General features: G+C 39.8%; 1 pseudogene; it reads left to right on the top strand.

Annotated features, from left to right (window-relative positions):
- The first annotated feature begins 2,277 nt into the window (after positions 1-2,277).
- Positions 2,278-3,173, top strand: LOC107546247 (protein N-terminal glutamine amidohydrolase pseudogene; annotated as a pseudogene).
- Positions 3,174-7,279: the final 4,106 nt, after the last annotated feature.

Consider the following 7,279-nt stretch of genomic DNA (forward strand, 5'->3'; position numbering starts at 1 on the left):
TCCTTCACCCATGCGTTAAATATCGACATCCAGTAGCCCACACTTGGTCCTTTTGCCTTTTAATGCTACAAGAAACTGTGAACATAAAACATGAACCAAATCACACATGCCCACAGCAGACATTGCTAATCGATCGGGGTAATTTTCTTTTTCTCGATGCTATCCTAGAATTCTCCAAAATGCTTCAGGCAATCACCAAGTGATCAGAGTTTGCACATGAAAAGAAACTTCTCCCCCACTGTTTTACATATTCATCTTAGAAGAGCTCATCTGTAGTCATGGCTTTAAAGTCCCCAAATCCTGGGGCTTATTTATCAGTCTCCAGCAGCTCACTCAGTGTCTGGAGAACATGGTTTGACTTGGGTAAATATTTGAGGAATAAATGCTAAAATGTTTGATTAGCTTGCAGTAGCTAAGCATGTTCTGACACATCTTGGGTGCTTGAATGCAATTAAAACTGAAATGTAGCCATCACAGAGAAGATACAAAATAGGGACAGTATTACAATGAGGTATGTACATTTTGAGAAATTTTACTTCTGAACAAAATCTCTTTCCATACTAGACTGTATAACTATTTTCAAAGGAGTAAAAGTAAGATCTATTTGATAATAATAATAATAATAATAATAAAGCCAGCCAAGGGAGCTGTGGAAGCTTGTATTAGGGCTTTGAGGAGTCAGTAACAGGCTTGTCCAGTGGGATTATCTTCCTCAAAGTTGTAAATTCTGATCCAATGGCCAGTGAGAGTAAAAAGCACTTTCTATTTTATTCCTAGCCAAGGTTAAGCAGTAATGTGCTTTTGCACTCCGCTTTGGAACCTTTTGAAAGAATTATAAATCTTCAATGATCAGGGTTATAGCCTGATATTTTCGTCTGAAAATTAATAAAGTAAACAAATCTCTAAAATGTTTGCAACGAAGATACTTCGCATAAAACATGTTTCTAGGAGTAGAATGCAGCGTTGTAGACTTTGAGACTGATCTTTCCCTGCCTCATTACCTCGTTGTTAGATTGCTCTGTAAGGGAGGGTTATCACACAGTAGGGAAGTACCGTCCACTCAGCTAATGTGGCCTAAACTTTATCTGTAGGCCAGCTTTACCGTCGCTTCTGTGACAGAGATGCATTCTGAGGAACGTGTCGTTGGGCGACCTGGTCATTGTGCGAGCATCACCAGCACACTTACACAAACCTAGATGGTATAGCCTACTACACACCTAGGTTACGTGGCATAGCCTATTGCTCAGTTACAAACCCGTGCAGCATGTTCCTGTACTGAATACTGCAGGCAACTGTAGCACAGTGGTACATATTTGTGCGTCTAAACATATCTAATCATAGAAAAGGACAGTAAAATATGAAGGAAAAGATAAAAAATTATACGCCTGTATAGGGCACTTACCATGGACGGAGCTCCCAGGACTGGAAGTTGCTCTGTGTGAGTCACAGAGTGAGTGGTGAGCGAATGTGAAGCCTAGGACATTACTGTACGCTACTGTAGACTATATATAAACACTACATTTAGGCTACACTAAAGTTACTTAAAAAATAGAGTAGTGTTCTGCTATGACATCACTAGGCAGTAGGGGTTTTTCAGCCCCATTATACTCATGTGCTAGCGCCGCGTATGCGGTCCGCTGTTGACCCGAGCGTCGTTTTCGGCTCCTGAGTGCTCTCTTACACAAGCACAGTAGCGCCTAGCACGCAGTGCTGAGTAAACGTTAGCTGTTCTTGTATATTATCGAAGATGCTTGGCTTAAGCTGAGGGTGAAAAGTTGTCTTTTAGCCACAAATGCTTTTTCTCATCTCTTGCCACTGGAATGATGTTAGCTCTGCTCTTTCTATTGTTTTCCATGTAAAGGAAGCCTTTGTATTCCCGGCTCTAAATGGCAGAGAGGCTGCTTATTGCTTGCTTATGTTTTCCTCAAAGTTTTGGTTACAAACTCGGTCCTTCATTTAATTTGATTGTGGAGTTTGGGGTGAAAGGACAGAATCAGGGACATTGGCTTCTTAGAAGTTTCTTGACATAAAAATTAATGGAACTTTTTCAGCAGGTTGCATTGGGAACTTGGGGTTTTTGGATGCGTCTGATTTTGCATGGATTCTTTATAATCCTTACCCCCACAACCTCTTTACAGTATGAGTTTTAATCTTGGAATGAAATTGTAGCAAAAATGAAATAAGCTATTCTATTTCAATAAAAGCAGCAATGCTGGATGGGATGCACGGTGAAATTTATTTCTTTTTCAAAATGAAGGTCAACTGGAAGTCCATTTTATGTCAGCCTCCAATGAAAATATTTCTGGACTCTGCCCTGAGAACCTGAGCAGACTGCTGTTTGATAGCTCCTTTCCCAAAGCCACCCATAGGGCTGGTACAATCAGCCACCTCAGGCCAGTGCCCTGGTCCAAGCCACCATGGAGAGAGGGATGTCCCCCTGCTGCTTCCACAGCTGCCCACTACCAGCTGGCCAGCCCCCCATGGGACACCTGTGTCCACAACAGCTGCTACTGGGAAGAAAATATTTGGAAGCCCTGTGTGTACATCAAAAACCATGACCAGTATCCATAAGAAAACAGTTACCCTGTCTGCATATCTAATGAGAGGAAGACGGTGCCCACCTGGAAACAGCAGGCAGACTTGGAGGTGGACGTGTGGCCTGGGATTACGGTGTCGTCTTGCTTCATGTTTCTTTCAACTGGAGGTCAGAGCTTCACTTATGATCTCGGCACCGTCCCGCTATTGCCCTGTCCCTTTGACACTTACGTGGAAAATGCCTTTAAGTGTCATGAGGACATCCATCCACAGTTTAGAAGAAAACTTAGGCTTGTCCGCACAGATTCTTATTTGAAGAACTTTGCCTCTGACGGATCTCACATGAAAGAATGCAGTAGGAACCGGAGGGAGCCTCCTCTATCATACCCTGGCATTGAAAGTGGAGATTCCAAAATGAACCTGGATGATTTTATCAGTATGGGTCCTGAGATAGGGTGGGCGGCTGTCTGCTCGCTGTCTGAATTTGTGCATCATTTTGACAGTCAAAACCACTGAACTTGACATCTGGATGTAGAACCACGGAGAAATTCTAGGACGTGAACAGTAAGCTTGATGGTACATTTGGTTTGGAATTATATCTTTCTCTTTTAATTCAATTCAGTTGAAACATGAATAAACAGAAAGATAAATACAACCTTTTTATTTTTCATGTCAGGTTGAAACTTGATGTTGTGTACATTTGCCCAGATATTCCTATGGCTCATTTGTTGAAACATGTGATGACTTGTGCCAGTAATTGCTTTTGTTGTGGTAGATGTGTGGACTTTGTGTTTGTCCTGGATGTTTTCTTTTTCTCCAGCTACACTGTAAGCTCCTGGAGGGTGGGGCTGTGGCTCATTGCTTAGTGAATCTCTCTAATACGCATAAAAGGTGGCCAGAAGGTGTTTGCTAGTTGGTTATGTTGCTGCTTAAAGAGGGTTGATCTTGTGAGCTGAATAAGCAATAAGTGTTAGTCTTTTTGGACTATTAAGTTCTTTAAAAAGATTGCAGCCCTCTCAGGCTTGAGTGTTATTTGGCCTATTTGTATATGCTGGTTTTTGTTTTTTTAAGTAAAATTGATTAAAAATATTTTTTTTACAAAAAGAAAATATTTCTCAAAAGTGTACATTCACTCTCCTACCTTAATATTGAACATGAGCAAATTAGCTTGACTCATTGCTGGCCCTAGGACTTAACCTGTAAGTCAAAGAATATCTTGGATTACAGCTTGTTTTTGTTTTCTCCTAAAAATAGATTTTTTTCATGAAAGAAAATTTGTTTCTTGAGTTTTGATTAATTGAGGGTTTGATATTTTTCTCTTACTCCTGTTTATGTGCTACCACATAATGAGGTGTGGCTATAATATTTGGTCACTCTGAGTCACTGTGGCTTATGAGGCCAGTTACATAAGTCAAGGTCTAATATTTCCAAGTTTCTGTGTAGCCAGACTGCATGAGACCCAAATGATGAAGGAAATCTTTTAGTTATGTCTACTTCTACCATATTTGTATGACTATGACAAAAATGGAAAGAATGGTGGCATGCTTCTTTAAACAAATTAGGCAACATTTCAAACATTCTGGACTAATTCTGAAAATGATATAATGGACTCCCAGGTTACTGTGATCCAGATTTAACACAGGATTTGAGGACTTTGAAATCCTTAAAAAATTAAATGTAGAAGGTGAAGATGCCTCTCTCCACTTGATACTCCTCCCATCCCTCTCTCCTTAAATGGTCATTGTTCTGAAGATGGTTTATGCATCACTTATCTATTTCTGTGTTAAAAAAATTACCCCAAAGACTTAGTGACTTAAAACAACAACAACGTATTATTGATCATGAGTGTACAAGTCCAATGGGAGGTTCTATTGAGCCAGACCAACTAGGGCAGACTGTGACATATCTTTTAACTTTATTTATTGTGTCTTCTGTTATACAGATCCCTTTTAATATTAACATAGTCAATTGTGTCAGTATTTTCTTTTATGGCTGTACATTTTTTTGGTCATGTTTATGAAAACTTTTTCTACCAAGATGTCATAAATATATTTTCTTCTAAGATTTGAAAGTTTTTCTTTCTTTTTTTTAATGTTTAGTTCCTTAATCACTCTGGAATCTATTTTGTGTATGATGTGAAGTAGGGTTCTAGTTTTACCTTTTTCCAAATAGAAAGCCAATTGTTCTGGCACAAGTTATTAAATAAAATCTCTTGTTTCTCAATGATTTAAGTTCCTATGCAGACATGCATTTATTTCTGGGCCCTTTGTTCTCTTTGATTGGTCCCATTTTTCCATCTCTATACCATTGCTATACCCTTTTAATGACTGCAGCTTTACAATGAGTTTTCTATCTGGTGGGGGTGATAGCCTTCTTCAGTCTCTTCTAAAATCATCGTGGCTCTTTTTTGCTCTTTGCCTTTTCTTATTAACTTCAGTAGCAGCTTTGTCAAGTTAAAAGGTGAAAAATTTTATGCAACAAGAAAAAGTAGAACAGGTACGGGGGATTGGGAGTGCAGGGGCAAATTTATGGTATTAAATAGGGTGATGAAGGTAGACCTCATTGAGAAGTAAGATTTGAGGGAAGACTTAGCAGAGATTAAGGAATTATCCAAACAGTTTTCTGGGAAGTATCTTGTAGGCAGACGGAACAGTCAGTGCCAAGGTTCTAAACCAGATGTGTTTGAGGAAGGCAAGGAGACCAGTGAGAGTGAAGCCAAGTATACAAGGGGGACAGTTGGCTCACTGGTCCCCATTTTCACTGGCTTTTGTTCTGTGTGAGATGGGAAGTCATTGAAGGGTTTTAAGTGGAGTTGTAACATGGTCTGACAAGCTTTAAAAGAATCACTCTGACCATGCCTATGTTGAGAACAGAAGGTAGGCAGTAGGTATAGGAGCAGGAAACCAGTAATGGGCTATTCCAATAACCTAGGTGGTAGCAGTGTAAGTATGAGAAGTAGCTGGATTTTGGATCTATTTTACAAGTAGAGTCATAGGGTTTCTTGATGAATTGGGTGTAGGGTGTGAAGAAAGAGAAGACTAAAGGATGACTCCAAGGGTTTTGGCGTGAGCAACTGGAATAAAGAACTGCCATTAACTGGTTAGAAAAGACTGTGGGAGGAGCAGTTTTAAGGGAAGATCCAAACTTGGTTTGGGGCATGCTGTTTGAGATGCCTATTAGACATTTAAGAGGAGATGAGTCTGGAGTTCAGAGGAGAGATTCAGGGTGGAGATACAGATTTGGGAGTCCTCAGTATATATCTCATCCTTAAAATGGGGGGGCCAGGTGAGATCATCCAGGAAGTGAGTATAAAGAGAAGTGGTCCAAAGACTAAAGCTCCTTGCTAAGAAGTCAGAGAAACATACATGAGGGAGCTTTTTGGGGTGATGGAAATGATCTAAAATTAGATTCTAGTGTGGTTACATGACTGTAAATTTACTAAAAGTCACTTAATTATACTCAACACATGAAGTTTATGGGATGTAGATTATACCTAAATTTAACACCCTTAGCTGTTAAAAAACACACAAAAACATTAAAAAAAAAAAAAGGAATCCAAGAGATGAGGAGGAGCTAGTAGAACTAGTAAAGGATATTAAGAAGTGGCCAGTATTGGGGGGAAAAACAAGAAATTGTGGGGTCCTGGCAAACAGCTTAGGATAATTTTCATTCTTTTTTTTTTTTAATTTTCATTCTTTTTGCTTGTTCTTCCTGGTACCCTTTATCTGCTACATGTTTCATAGCTGAAAGTCAAATTAAAAAAATTAAAAGCTGTGTTACTGCATTTGCTTCAATTTGTTCTTAATTCAGGTTAACATCTTTGTTCTGCCAGCTTCTCTTTGGAGTAAAAAACTTTGAAGTATCGAGAGACAAAATTCTCTGAGACTAAAAAGACTGATTCATGTTGGAGAAAAAGGGTAATGAGAAGGGACGAGGGGACTTCACACAGAGGAACCTGTGCTAAGATGAGCCCTGCAGGTGTGGAAACAACAGTGGGGGATACGGTGATCTGCATGAGTCCTGGAGCCTTGGGCATCCTCCATGGCTGTGGGCGTCTTTTCAAGTAGAGAAACCACGTTTATAGTAGTTTAAAGTGATATTAAGCAAATGGAGAAAATCCCTAGGCAATGGCTCCTCCTGCTTTCACATAGAGCCTAGGACACCCAGGCGCTATGCTTCATGACTTCAGGAACTGACGGATGGAGCAAGAGCCAGTGGCTGATGCCTATCTTTTATGTAAGGGCTCTGGTAACATTATGCAAAGCAGCACAGGTTTTAGTCATATCCACCCCATGGAAGCATCCACTTTAAAGGGTGTGGTGTGTTGCAAGATGCATGAAGTCACTTCTTAGAGGTGTACTTAAGAAGAAAGGATTAAAGGGAAGTAAATACAGTTCTTGGGATCAGAAGAATAGCTTGCAAGCAAGCACATATTTTAATTGTTCCTTTTTTTCTCCATGTTGAGAAATTACATAAAAACCCGAGGCCCAAATAGGGAAACTCAAAGCTGAGCTCAACATATTGAAACAAAATTTAACAGGCTAGGAAGCAACGTATCGTGGGTGGCAAAGTAAGTCAGAACAAATTCATGCCTGCCTTCTCTCCCTCCTACTAGATAATATGATCCAGTATGTTTCCTGAGGATGGAAATGAATGAGCTAAGGATTCAGAGCAGGAATTGGGTAAAATACCTGTATCTTGAAAGGTTAGAGTTCGGAGCATTTCACGTTCACTACTACATTCA

The sequence above is a fragment of the Miniopterus natalensis genome, chromosome 19 (assembly GCF_054644295.1).
Source record: "Miniopterus natalensis isolate mMinNat1 chromosome 19, mMinNat1.hap1, whole genome shotgun sequence".
NCBI lineage: Eukaryota > Metazoa > Chordata > Mammalia > Chiroptera > Miniopteridae > Miniopterus > Miniopterus natalensis.